Below are 15,452 nucleotides of genomic sequence, written 5' to 3'. Positions count from 1 at the left end.
GTACAGTAACTTCCATACCTGCACAGACAGAAACGCCATTGTTTCTCAATTCATTTTTTCAGATGCACATACTACTTACAAATTACATGCGTTTTTTTAATTTCTTCCCCAATTTTTTTTTACAATTACCTAACGTACACTTCTTGCTTGCGGAGCAAATTCATCCTGTGTACAGCATGCACAGTGGGAGCTATTCAAGTACTTTGTAGTCATTTACACATTCCAGACATTTTTCATGAATGTGTCATTTTCACGAAATGGATACAACCCCCCTTCCCCCATGACAAAATAGCACATTGAAGGATTAACACACATAATAAAGAATATCCATACAACATCATCAGATTAGAACGAGGCATTCCTGCTTGTGTAGCCAAGGCCACAGAGTTTGAGGCTAGTCCCACTCCAAAGGCTGACCCCACTTGGCATCACCGCTGGTATTTTCCTAGCTGTCTATTTATGTTATTTGTAGGCAGAGCCTGGCATGATTGATTTGCAACAGATTGCCATTACTCCCGAGATTCCCAAGATGATTGGTTTGCCCACACTGAAGCCAGGCAGGCCAGGCAGGCCATTCGCTCTCTGGCAAAAGAACTCACGCAGACTGGCAGTGTATTGCAGCAAACTGGTGTACTAAAGGAGACTGGTACCACCAGTGGTCCGTTTCATGAAGTCATCACATAAAAGCCTTAAATATGAATTATCCTAGAATGGCCAAAGTCGGTCATGATAATATGTAGCTATTTCACGAAGTCTCTCATATGTGTGTCTTATGAGCATAAAGTCTCTCATAAGACTTTCATGAAACGACCCCAGGTTCATACAGTATTTGGCTGAGAGGGGATGATTTGTGAACCCCCATCTCCACTGTATGAGCTGAATACTGTAAAACCTGTAAAACATTCTCAGGATGAAACTCGCAAATTGCTAGTGGCAGTCAGTGCATTGTGTGGACAAAACTTTCTGTGTGAATTTTACTAGCTTCACGATTCTTCGCTCCTGACAAAATTTTCATAACTGCAAAATTTCTGGTTTTACAGCAGTCACAGGAGCACTAGCATACAAAAAGTAGGTGGTCTACACTGTAAGTGAAATGTTTCACAACCACCTTTCTACGATATCTTTCCCTTTTTTAGCCAAGGCAGTTTCCTAGTACAGTTTCCAGTAGTTTCCTTTAAAAAAAATAAATAGATAAATAAAATAAAAGTGCACATACAAAAATTGTGGATGCAAACTTGTGCTTTTCTGACAACAGTAAACAAAAAGACGCTTTCCCTTCATGATTTTTTTTTTTTGTTTAAATTTCCTTTACCCCGTTCCATACGGGAACCTGGTGGCCTGTGTATTAAGTCTATTGGCATTTCCGAATTCAGTATGGAAAGGATTTATATCAGCACAGGTCTGTACATTTCCACCCTCCACCTGAATCTTTGAGCCCTCTCTCCTTCCATCTAACCCTATATGGGTCACACTCAACTCCTCTAACCATGCTTCAACTAAAGACTTATTCTCTTTCACCTTCTCAAGTTTGTAGGAGAAAGACCTGGGCACCAATCCTCGGCCCTTCCCAAATTTCCTCAAGCGGAGTCCCAGCCACAGTTTCTCCACGTTGTTTGCGGAGAAGAAATGAAGGAGAGAGCCAGTAGCGATAATCAATCGCGCTATCCGCGGATTGCTCCATCTGCACAATTTACGGCGTAACAATGCCACGCAGCGACAAAGTGCAGGAGAGGGATTCGAAGAGGGAGATGAATTGAGACGGATACGTTTGCCCTTTTCCGTCTGTCTGTTCGGTTTGTGTTTTACTCTCCTTACAATTCTCGCACCTTGCACAAGATCCTATTCAGGTTCCTATTTTCCTCCAGTGCCTAAGGTGTGTCCATATTGATGCCAAAAGGTTCTTGTCTTCTAGACACTAAATAGAAAATTCCAAACCTTGTTTCCCTTCATCTCCCTTTCTTTCCTTCTCTCACTCTCTCTCTCTCTCTCTCTATCTACCTATCTGTCTATCTCAAACTTTCTCTTTCCTTTACTATCTCTTTCGAGAGATCTCTAAGACTCTTTATCTCTATGTCTATCTTTCTCGCTCTCTATTGCAGTCTGTGAGATACTGGATGCTTGTGCAGTTTTATGACGTCCAACCTATCACTACCTGTGTGTCTTCCACTCAATCTCTGTCGTAAAGAATCCTCATCTACGCGGCCTGACAAGACTATTGTTTCTCTTCTCCAGTCTCGGTTACCCATCCGATCTGCTTGCAATATTCCCCCACTCTGCTGTTCCGCATGCTCAGCCTCACCATTTACTTCTCTCTCAACCGCCACATCGGTTTCTCCAAGGTTATCAGCCAAGAATCTGATACACAGTAGGCCCGTTCACACACAACGAAAATTGAAATTACAATCGCGATCCAAATTTCGATTTTTTTTTTTCGACCGTTCATACACAGGGAAAATCGTACTTCGCAGCAAGGAAAGAACGATCAGTGGCCAAATTGCACATGCGCAAAACTTGCATGACCGAAGACTGACCCCGCGGTCCCAATAGAGTTTCGCACGCGCTACGAACGATGGGATTAAAAATACCGATTTCCAAATCTCGATCGCGCTCACACACACGACGCTTGGCAAAATAATCGCGATTTTTCTGAAAAATCACACTAATAGTGCGAGTTGGATCGCGATTAGGATCACGAAAATTAGTGACATTTTTCTGTCCACACAGGAAAAAATTTTGAAATTTTGATCACGATAAGAAAATTGATTTTTAAATCTCACTTTTTCCCTTGTGTGTGAACGGGCCTAATGTCTCCTGCTTTTTATTTGGCTCCACTGGTCATTACGAACATTTACACTGCCTCCAAAAAATAAAACAACATCAAACAAACAAACATAGTTTTCTGCACATTCCATTTTTTTTGCCAAATGTTGCTATGCCATTACCGGTATATGAGCTAAAAAACAGTACTGAATATCCCTCCTAAGAAGCAAAGTTTTTCAACATTCCACAGTTTAATTCCTCTTTTTTTTCTGCTAGCGTAAGTTTCGCTCTGCAGCTCTTCAGTTTTATTCCATTCTCACTACACTCAAAACACAGCAGAAAGTTGCGCATGTGCACTATTTATCAAAATCCCAAATATTCCAGGCACATGCCACAACATCGGAGAGATTCTGGTTTTTCTCACGTGAATATTACATCCAAACGCTGCAAATTTTTTCTAATCATTTTTTTTTTAATGTAAATACCCTTTTCAAAATGCTTCCATCTCTTGTCTTTTATAATGCCTGCATTCTGAGCAATACATTGATATTATTTTTACATTTTTTCTTCCACTTCTACAAGAAATACACTTTTGATGCTTCCTTTCTACATGGCAACATGCAAAATCCTCAGACTACAGATTTATGCTCCACAATGAGACATCAATTTTAATCCGATCAAACGTGATTCTGATTGGTCAATATGGAAAAGAGGAGAGATCTCCTGATAATAACAAAAAAAAATTCACTGCTAGGTTGTTTCATGTTGCATGGTCCCGGCTTGCCAATACCAGTCAAAATCTGTTTATCTATCAAAATCAAACACCTGTATTACTTTCATTGGATGAAGGCCATTTACTTGTCATTTTATTTATTCACATTTTGTAATCTCTCATTAAAGCTGTGAAAGGAATCAATATACAGATTTTGCAAACTATACGTTTTTGTTCAAAATGGGAAATAAAATCTATCAAATAAATAATTACAATGCCATGTAGAAAAAAAAAAAAAGTTTGAATGTATTATTCTGCAAAACAAAATTTGCATCAAGCTTCACATAGGATTTGCATCTTTAGGATAGAATTTCCTGAGGACATTACTTGTTACTTCTTTATCTTACCGTCCCCTTTCTTCCTGTAATCAAATCTATATCTTGACTTCCATGCTGTTTCCTTTACAGGCATATGTTGTATCCTTTTACTCATATATTCCTAGTATACTGCAACATCCAAGCTTCCCTTCCCTGAATAGAAATCTCAATCCAGCATTTAGTTCAGACCTGGGCAAATCTGAGATGATCATTATCTAGCTCATTCAACCCAAAAAGATCTTTTTCACAGCCCAATACGACACATCTGTGAAATTAATGAGTACGGCTTTATGAAAGCTAGACAACGCACCAGCCACAAGAAAAGGGGAATGATCTGAACAGATTTCATGAAAAGGAGGTTTCTGGTTGTCGAATCAAAATCGTAATACTTGTATATAATTTCACACAGCTGGTTTCACGCACTCGGGCAGAACTCAGGAAATGTGCTTTGTCCTGAATGAATGCAAGCAAATACAATAGCTACACCACAGGAACAAGGTGTACAACCTCTATCCAAAGAGGTTTGATTGTTCAATTAGATAGTGAGGCCAAAACATCAATTTTCACAGCTGGTTTCCAGAACTTAATTCAAAAATACATTTTTTTTTTCCTTTGGCTATTTTCATAACCTTGTCTACTCCAAGAGAATCTAAGCGATACAGACCAACGGAGTGCACTTCCTCATGATTTACTGCTTTTTTGAGAAAAAAAAAATCATAAACCACAAACAAAAATAACCTTTCCAATAGATGGGTGCAGAAAAGGGTTGAAAATGAAAAAGAACAAAATTATCACAAAATTCTGGCTATCACTTACTGTTCCTCACTCAGCTGCCTACAAACACAGAACTAGACATGTATGATGTGTGTTGAATACCACTGATTGACTCCTAAGGACATTTCCATAGTACAGAGTTGATTCTGAACTAATGATTGACTGATTAAAGGATGTGTATAGAGTACAAATTTATTTGTGAACCGATGACTAACCACTGGACATATAATATGTTTTAAAAAAAATTGTAAATGCAATTTGATTCACTATTGTCTGATACCACTCACTCAAATTTTTAAATAAACAAAACTTGTAACAAACTACGGAGGTTTGTACATGATGTCTTAGAACCTTTAAAATTTTGCTGGGAAATCATCAAATTTCAAAGATCAGAGTGCTTGGTGTCACCAACAGCAGCCATCACAAGAGTAAAAAGGGATAAGTATGAGGCTACTTGTGTTAGAATTCATTCCAGACAGAAGTTGGGAAACCTAAAGAGGCTTTACTACACACATCATTCCATGTGTCCATGCACAAGAATGAACAGTTTTCACATTGTTTGTAAAAATCAATTTTCGAACACCATTAATTCTAGGTGTGCATTAATGTTGCTAATGTTATAAAGCACATTATCATGGCCAAGTCATAGAAGAGAGCAATGGAGAGATCTTCTTACCTGTTGGAAACCAGATCAGATTAACCCTCAGTGCTGGATGTAGACTGGAACTCGCAGAATCCAAATGTTTCCTTTCCTTTTAACCAAACAACGCACAATCACTGTCAATTCAAGGGTTGTCCCTCAAACCTACGGTTGAAAAGATAAGGAAAGAAACATGATTCATATTGTGCTATTACATTTGTGTCAGATGTCAAACATAGTATACAATGTACCTCATTTGATGAATCCTCAATTCTGATTACTTGAAAAGACTTCTGAGAGGCATAAAACCTGTTGAATACAGGTTGATTTTGCTACAATATGCACTGTAGACACCTGCCGGAGTATGCTCAGCACTCGTCCTCAACGGGTTGAATCAAACGGAAAGACTAGAAGATGAGATATAATTTCAGATCGATATTCCTTAGATCGAATGTCCAAAAATGTAAACCGCTAAAATATTTGCACAAAAACTTTCAGAGGGCAAGTTACAGATGTAATGCTACATAAAATCTTAATTGGAGCCTTGACAATTCTTACATGAGAAATACTTTACATCAATAAAAGATTATAATTTATGAAATCATGAACTTCAACACGACGAAAATATTACAAAGCAGAGATTTTTTTTTTTAAGTGTTCAATCATATTGGCATTTGGAAGCAGACACATGTGTGAGTTATGTCACAAATAATCAATGGTGCAATGACCCAGGTGGGCATCAAAGTTAACACATTTCTATTGATTTCCAAACATTCCCAATCCCAAACAGAAATGTCCTTCCCCTCCCCCCCCCCCCACCACTAGCCAAAGGTTGCTATGGTGATGTCACTACTAGAGACAGTCCTCCTACAGCTTTGTTTGACATTCATGTACCACCGTTATTTTGACAGCCCCGATGAGGAATGTTTTCAATGAAACCCACATCCAGCCTGTTCAAACATGGTTTCAGGCAACAAAACATCATTAACCCAAGCTGTCTTCAAGTGAAACATGGCTGAGCACATGAAAACCATTTTTCAAAACGTCCATAACTCAAAGGAATCATCAATGCGATTGTAACTCAGAATCCAGTTCTTATGATCAAATCTCCTCCGACAAAATCAAATTCATTGTTTGATTCCATGGGTGTATCATGAAGTAGTCAGGACATGTTTTCATCCTCTTTCCATGTTTGATATCAATCTGTTTCTTTTCATCCCTGTCCCGTTCTACATCCTTTATCGCAATAACTTAATAACATGAAACATGAAAACAAGGAACCAAGCTTCGTGACAGTTCTTGTCTACACAATAAAAAAAGGTCATCGGCTCCAATTTGCAAAAGTTTCATGCCACGAATGCTTCTGGATTTACAGTACCCTCAGCAATCCTATCCCTCCCCAGAAGGCATACCCGTAACCCCCTTTAGAATCCCACCTCCTCCACTTCTTCCCCACCCCCACTAATATCATCCCTACCCTGAGATCTCAACATCAATCAGAATTTAATACTTGAAGCTGCATCAATTTCAAAATTCAGAATGGGAATGAGAGCAAGCAAAAAAGTTAGGTTCACACGCTGTTCCTGAACTTTAAGTTTAGGTTGAAAACTTAACTCTCGATGATTAGCTTGTACTTAAAGGCATAATTTACCATTTGCAGATGAAACTAAAACCCGCCATTAGTGCTTTAAAATAGTTCTAAAATGTGAGTTAGGGATAGAAACAACCACGGTAAAAATTTGAATCCATATAATCAATGTTAAGTATTTTTAAATACACAAAATGTGAACAATAGCTGTTATAATAAGAATGCTTCCAGACTAAACCGTCTACAGTTATGGTTTATCGAGAAAAATACAGATATATCCTTATATTTTAGGATTTATTGCGAAAATTTCATATCTTAGGATGTTTTGTGATAAAACAGATGTACACATATGCATCAAAGGTGATATCTTGAAAATTTTTTAAATCACCGTTCCCAAAGGTAAACTGGACCTTTAAGCACTGTGTGGACGCACTCGAAAGTCAGCAATCTTAAAGTTTAGTCAATGATTAGAACCACGAGACATCTTAGCGTTTACGTGCTATCCAACAGCCACGGGGGGTGGGTAGCACTGTGAGCACACAATAATCAACAAGTTTGTGAGATAGTGTGAACCTACTTCTCGTTCACTTCTGAGTCAACCTCCAACTGCGCTATTTTGTATAGGCATAAGGTCATAGCGAAGACTCTGCACTTTCGGTATAATCATCGAGCGGGATTCACTCGTAAGTTGTAACTTAAAGTTTAGGTGCATGTGTGAACCCGCTTCATGAATTCACAAGTGGAACTAAACATCAACAGTTAAGTTTTCGACCTAAACTTCAAGTTTGGCAACTGCGTGATTAAACTAAAGTTAACCACAATCCAGCATTCAGAGAAACTTCAAAACCCCACTCCCCATCCAGCTCTACTAGTGGCAGAGTTGTAAGTGTCAAGTCAAGTGCTTCCCAATTCAGTCCAAAAACGGATGGCCTGAAAGGACCAGAGAACTGATGAACACAAAAGGATTGCATAATGGCTGCTAGGATGTAGTACAATGATCAAAGAAGTCAATCCCACAATGCCACTGTTTGGAGGTTTACTGAAGAGGGCTTTGGGTCTCTCACTGTGGGGTTTATACCACACCAGAACCACCTTATTAAAGAGAGGAATCGAGAGTCAACACCTGCAGCGGCTTTAGGATCCAATCATAGGATGATTCCTTTGAGCCCCCTCTAATTGACTGGGTGTGACTGGTTGTGGTAGCTACATCACTCTACCATGTACTTTATACTTCACAAGGTGTGAGCTATGCAGCTAAGTATACAAACGTTTTGTCATATATGCTACTGTTGAAAATATCAAAGTACAAAATGAATAAAAAACAATTTGATATTTGAAGTAACATTTTGTTTGACTTTGAAGAACTCTTGCCCCTCTTTCTCTGAGTAAATAACATGTTGTTATTTTGCCTACGACAGACTTGATATAAGAACGTTCTTGATTACCCACTGCAGACATAATTTAAGTATGACATATAAACAGACTTACATCGTTTACATGAAAAGATGTACTTCTGTAGCACTAAATCTCCTCTCTAATTTCCTCTAAAAGCAGGTTAAGTATGGAACATCTCTGCAGTCCCTTTGTTTATAGTTTATCCCACAGGTATATTCAGAAATGAAAAATAGCGGGATACCTGGAAAAATACAGTATGAAAATGATTGCTGTACAGCAATTATTTAGATTTTCACTGAACATGATAATTCTTTTCTGACAGATGCGGGTATTTCTGCTGTAGGGAGCACAGGGATTTGGTGCTGTGTATTTTACTGGTAGAAAATTTCAAAGATGAAAGTTGTACATAGTATAATGTAGATGAAAACACTTTGATTAATGACACCCTCTCCCCCACACTTCTCCTTCCCTCCTCCCACAATTACACAACATAGATTCCATGCAGGCTGTATTAAAGAATTAAAGGCTGTATTAATGAAGCATACAACAATAAGTGTTAATATAGGAATAATAATTCCTAATAGGGGTTCATCATTTTAAAAAGATGGTCGATGCACCAAGTGGCATAAAATAAGAACCAAAAACCATGAAGATAGCTGGTTGGTGACAATGTATGTGTGGTGGGCCAGTCCACACCCATGGTCAGTGGAGTGAGTGTCAGTGGTCAATTAGCACCAGCAGAGAAGGGCTAATCACTCAATTGTCCCCCGTGAGATTTCGACGCGAGATAGGAGACAATGATACCAGATACATTGATTACTATACCCTCTTTTTCTTTTCCTAAAATTGGCATCAGCAGGTGGGCATAATGAAGCGTCACGTCCCACCGGATCTTGACCCTTCAAATATCGATTGAAATTCCACTATGGCTGGGTATTAGAAGCCATTCTTGCATCATCACCCTGACAAAAGGCTATCATTAGGCGTGTCTTCATCAGCCCGAAGTTCAAACTAGCGGGACATTTTGCGATCTTAGAAAATAGCCCCATACAGCGAATGTGCGTCTTCATCAGCTCGAACAGCCTGCTTCGGGAAATTAGTCCGAAAATTGACGCATGCGCACTTTGCAATATTACTCTGCCTGGCTCGCGGTTCGAAAGTGGATTTCCCCGCTCAAAATCTCCTATATCACCGTATGTACGATTCTACAACCAGGGAGGTGAGCAGTACAGCAAATTCTCTCCAAAGGGGTATTAATAATGCTACTGTTTCTTCTGTCCAGTGAGGCATCTTATATGAAATTAACGAATTGCAATGTTTAAACAAATCCAAAATGCACACAATCTGCAAGAATCTTCAGCTAAGGTATGAATAGAGTGGACCAGAAGAAGAAGTTTACAAAAAAAAACCAAACAAACAAACAAACAAAACAAAACAAAACCCAGCTAGCATGCACGGCACTGAGTTTTAATAGGGAGGTGAGAGAAATAACCTCCCTGGTTTTAAAGATGACAACAACAGTAGGCCTATAGTACACACATGTGATCCTTGAATACACCGTGCGTGTAATGTACTATGGTACACAATCACTAGCTGCTTGTAAATGCGCTTTCCATTGCCAGCTGGCTAACCAGAAGCGTGGAGGGATCGAGAAAATTTCGGGCTGATGGAGACGCACCCAAGATAGCGCGCTATTTCACGACTTAGCGCTCTAGTTGACGAACTAGACCAAGATTTTGGGGGAAATTTTCCCGATCAAATAGCGCGCTATCTGCGTCTTCACTACACAGATAGCGCGCTATTTTGACATCGGACTAGTTTGGTAACCGCAAGATAGCGCGCTATCTTGAAACTTCGGGCTGATGAAGACACGCCTTGTGGGACTGTTTGCTGCATAGAGGGGATTAATCCTTTCATAAGATAAATGCTTATCATGACTCATAGCACCACTGCGTGGAGATTAGCAGAGAGGGGTAGATGAGTATGCATCCATACAAGAATTCCTGAGCTACATGTGACATCAGCACTAGGGAAGGGGACTGTATTAAGAACATTTTCCCAACTTATCCAAATTGGTATTTGGGCAAGTGTACCAACATGTAGATCACATTTTTGAGTAGAAAAGCTCCAATTTGTTTTACCTGCCCAATTGTCAATTTAGTTGTCCCAGGCAAGGATGTATGTTTGTTTGTCAGACTGCTATGTTCCACATTAACAGCTAAGCAACTTCATTCAAACGTACATTGTATGGCAGCTTACCACTTCCGACAGTAGTTCGACAATAACCTTATAAAAGTTTCTAACTGACACGAATGAAAATTAATTTGATTTTTATAATGACTGTTTTATTAATTTGCATCACAATAACTTTTATCTTACACTAGTTTTGTTTTGTTACATGCAAAAAAAAATGTACATGCTACTCAACAAAAATTGCTCACTCATCTAAGCATCTTTTTTAAGCAAAAAAAAAAAAAGAAGCTAATTATGATAAACTCATTAATGCAGATGAAACAAGTCTACACTGTATTCATGGTCATACATTAATGGAGTCTACACATGGGAGTAAGACACACACATAATCTACTGCAGTGGCTGTAATAACTCTAAAACATTGCACACAATGCAACATAATACTTGGTAAGTATGGAGAAACAGCCTTGAATACAAATGTTAATATTTCATAAACGGCCCCAGGGACAGCTATTAAATATCTCATCTCGATGAAAAAACAAAATTCAATCATAACCATCTCTAGCAAAGCCCAGCTTGACATCTTTCACTGGCAAACTTGAATTTCATCTCTTTGGCATTTTAGAGTTCAGACACATTACCTGTCAAAACTTAATGGAGTTCTCTGCCATTTTTTTTTCACATGGCATATTTGTCACACTTCCAACACTTTGGAAAGACTTACAGAATCTGCCTGCTTCCTACAAGTTTCTGAAATCCACATTCCCTTTGTACAAGATCAACCACGTTCCCGACAGTGATGGATTAAAATAATAATAATAATAATAATAATAATGATAATAATAATAATAATAATAATAATAATAATAATAATAATAATAATAATAATAATAATAATAATAATAATAATAACAACAATAATAATGATCATGATCATCATCATCATCATAATCTTAATCATAATCATAATCATAACAATGTCTTCTTTATCCAGGGTAGCCTCTTCAGTGTCACCACTGCTCTACCAGAGGGCCCTGCCATTATTATTACTAGTACCCTGGCGTTGCCAGGTACCCATTTATATACCTGGGTCGAGAGGGACATGGTGGGTAAAAACATCTTGTCCAAGAACGTAAGAACTGGGCAGGATTCGATTCCGGGTCCTCAGATTGGGAGTTGGGAGTCTTATCCACTATGCCACAGCACACCATGTTAACAAGACAGACCTCCATCATTGATACCGTTGAGGACGGACTGATTTTGCTACAACGCACATTTCCCATAGACACTTGTCCGAATATACTTGGGACTCGTCCTCAACGGGTTAATACACTTGATCATGAAGTAGAAGTCTACTGGGTCTCTGTAGTTCATTTTCCTTCATAACTCCATCTCGCTGTCATGCAGTGGTTGATGCAATAGACAAGGTGAATGTAATTGCACACTCATTTTCCACAACTAACAATTCTGCTGCATGGCCGACACAGCTTGTGTAATACACATAATGCATTCAATATTCTCCTCTCATATATTAAACAGCCTTGGATCTTCATTTATGTACCGTACAAACAGTCTAACTCTCACAAAGTATCAGTGTGTGTTTTTTCATTGTACACAATCAAGTTCCAGCACTTGTCAATTAATCAATCACTTTAGGCCTACATCACATTAAAATGTAGGAAGCAACATTGGCACAGGTCTAGGCCTATATATTTTCCTCATTTTGGATTGTTTTTCTTGTTCTTGCATACATTATTTTTCTAATCTTTACACTCCAACTAGGCCTACATTCACAGCATGTTTGTACAATATTTTGCAAGCTGGAACAACTTTTTTTTTTTTTTTGGTGCAATCTGGGACAGTTCGGAGAGTGGTTGATAAGTAGTTGATTTCACGATAGAGAACCACTAATGAAATGAACATCACGCATCACCCGTTTTGGGTAAAAATTAAGTTATTTCTCACTTTTGAGATGATAATACAGGGCAATGTGTTCAGGGTGACAATTCCTTTTCTTTTTTACGAAGTCAATATCTTTGGGAGTTATCAGTTTTATCAGCTGACTCACAAAATTGAAAAAAAAAAAATCAAAAAATAAAAAAATTATCACACATAGCATATCACTGTACACAAGCTTTTGATAAACACATTCAATAATGAGGAAAAAAACAAAAAAGTTGAAAACTTTCTGAAAACCAAAGGGTTTTTTTTTTTTGGTTGTTTTTTTTTCTTGGTTTTTTTTTTTCTTTTCTTTTCAAACCCAAAGGAGTAAGAGGAGTATACATGCAATTCTACAATTATGCTGTGTCCATCCATGCCATAAACTTCCTGTCGGAATGTCCAATGTCTCAATCAATTCTAAGACCTCTGTGACTTCCTCTTCCTACAGCTCTTAGTCTTTCCTTTTCCCTAGCATCCCCTTCTACCATCAAGGAGTTTGCTACCATCAAGGATGCCTTAGCATCCCCTTGCTATCATTAATATTCTGAATCTTCAAGGAACCAACAGGGTGTTTAGATGTAAAAAATTTATACTAGAACAGTATAGCTATACGATGAATTTTTACGTCTGAACGCTGACTAATTATAAACCAAAATGACGTATGATGAAATGACGGTCAGAGCATCATTTCGAACCTGAACTCGATAACGAATCAGCATTCCATGATGTCCATTATGCGTCTGAACGTATTGCGACCATAGAACGGTATAACTGGGCGGAACTTAATGTGAGCTCGCACGAAGGTGACCCTATTCCTCTCACTTGCGGTGACGTCATGACCATAACAACTCGTGCAGTGGGAAAGTACGCATCTATACGACGTTTATCCAGAAGAGTCAAGATTAGCGCCTGAACGGTCTGTTGGCCCATGGAGCTAGCTCCATCGTTGGCCATACGATGATTCTTTATACATCGTTTCTTTATCGACTTTTGGTATAAACGGGCTTGCATCTGAACAGGGGGTAAAAGCAGTACATACCATGGCTAAGCCCTGCACCCCACCAGGAGAAGCTTAGTGAAATATGAGCACACAGAAGACTGGTGTCGGAGCTGGGGACAAGCATTTAACCTGGCACACAAAAAACACACACAAAAATAAAACTGTCTCAAACAAGTTCACTTCTGAGGAAGGTTTATCGATTCCCGTTTTTCACTCACATGCCAGTAGTTGCCTAGCAACTTCTGACATAAAACTGGAATGTGCAAAAAACTATGGTTTTTCGGTGGTAGTGTAAATGCCTCTGATGTTTCGTATGTCACTGTTTACTGTCTAGACTACATGTTGCATCCTACTAATCTCAAGGAGGCATTAGAAACAAATTTACACATTGTATGTCACTGGTACAATTGTATGAAAAACCTGCCCTAGGTTACAAGATTACTCATACGCACTGCACAATTAATCAGTATTTATGTCTAAATTATTATCATAATGAAAACATTATAAAATCAAAGGGTGATTGGCTGGAAGCAAACTTTCCTTCACAATGTTTGGTCAACGTGCACACAACCATGGCTGTGACATCACATGGCTTTAAGAAGCACTACAAATGAGTAGAATTATAATCATAGAGCATTACGTATTACAGTTTTTGCTGCTGGCTTATGAATAGAAGAAGTGGAAAAGTATTATACACAATTTCACAGGAAAGTGAAGGCCTATTTGTGTTCCTTGGTTTACTGGTGAGCTTTACTTGCTGTTAAGTATTACTTGCCCCAAGGCAACGAGCAACATATCTGAAGTCCAAAATCCTCTCACTGTACTAATTCTCTCTATAATCATTATTATTCTAATCATCATTTTATCATTAAATCAGCATCATCATCATTACTATCATCATTACTACCTCTACAACTACTTCTACTACTGTAAATACAGAAATTTTCACGGTACATTAATTTTCGTGTATTTCGCACTACTTCTGGCCAGAGAGAATTCTAAAACCGGTGAAAATATCTTAATTTTTTCTGCACATTCTGAATGGAATGGCAATTGCTCACAGTGAATTCAAGAACCCGCGAATATGTTTTTAAGCCTCTCAGCACGAAAAAAAAAACAAAAAACATAATTTTTTTTCTTTCCTTCAAACAGAATAACAATTGATAACTGACGTCATGCCTACAAAAAGCAGTTTGACATGGCACCAGCTCAAGACACGTAAAAACAGTTGTCTCAAGAGTCAGAAATACTTTCCAGCATCATGTTGACCACTTCACAACCCTCTCACATCTAGCTGAAAGAAAATTATCACCAGTGTAAGAAGAGTCTCACTGAAAATACATTTGTAAGCAGTCTCTTCAACCATTACATGTAGGGGTAAAGAAATCCTCACACCTGCCTGGCAAAAGGTACAGTGTACACCACTCTATACCATTAAGGTAGGGAACTCAAACCTTCAGTTTATAGCCATCAAAGAAATCTCCTTTTTGTGTATAGTGCAGGGTGGAAAATGATGAAGGAAGGAAAGCACAGAAATTCAGACATTCTGAAGAATGAACAACAGATATTTTTACCTTTTATTGCTTCTGATAATCTCTTCAACAAATACCTCACATGCTACAGAAGGCACATTTCACAGGAGAATGAAAATAATACCTCTTAGCATGTTTCACATTGAAAAATGCAAGTTCCCCAAACAATCTATTGTGTGTTTTGTATGTTTATCTCCTTCCCTTTTTTCCTTTCTTCCTTACATCTCCTGTGTATCGTTACTCTTTTCTCTTTATATTTCTCTTCCACTCTCATTCCATTTTATCTCCTCTTTTCTCTCCTCCTCTTTCCAATCTCTCTTTTCTCTATATCCTCTACATATTATCTCTTCTCCTTTTTCTTCTTTCCCATTTCTCGTCTTCTCTTTCCATATTTTGTGCCTGTTTCCACCCCTCCCTCCATCCCTCCACTAAACTATACTTTTCTTCCGTCTCTGGTGTCACCTCCGACACCGTTTCCCCAAAAAGCCGCTTAAGACGCCAGTTGGGGCGATACCAGAGTCACGAACTTAATTACTTGGT

At 38.4% G+C, this 15,452-nt stretch overlaps 1 protein-coding gene across 1 annotated transcript in view; it reads right to left on the bottom strand.

Annotated features, from left to right (window-relative positions):
- The window catches only part of LOC140236711 (protein O-linked-mannose beta-1,2-N-acetylglucosaminyltransferase 1-like), a 160,170-nt gene extending 154,807 nt beyond the window's left edge, over window positions 1-5,363 (bottom strand). The window contains exon 1 of the mRNA XM_072316634.1: window positions 5,300-5,363. The gene's annotated coding sequence lies outside the window, so the exon portion shown is untranslated. The remainder of the gene's footprint in view (window positions 1-5,299) is intronic.
- Between the last annotated feature and the right edge of the window lie 10,089 nt (window positions 5,364-15,452).

Source organism: Diadema setosum, chromosome 13 (genome assembly GCF_964275005.1).
Source record: "Diadema setosum chromosome 13, eeDiaSeto1, whole genome shotgun sequence".
Lineage (NCBI taxonomy): Eukaryota > Metazoa > Echinodermata > Echinoidea > Diadematoida > Diadematidae > Diadema > Diadema setosum.
This window is presented reverse-complemented; position numbering and strand designations above follow the sequence as displayed.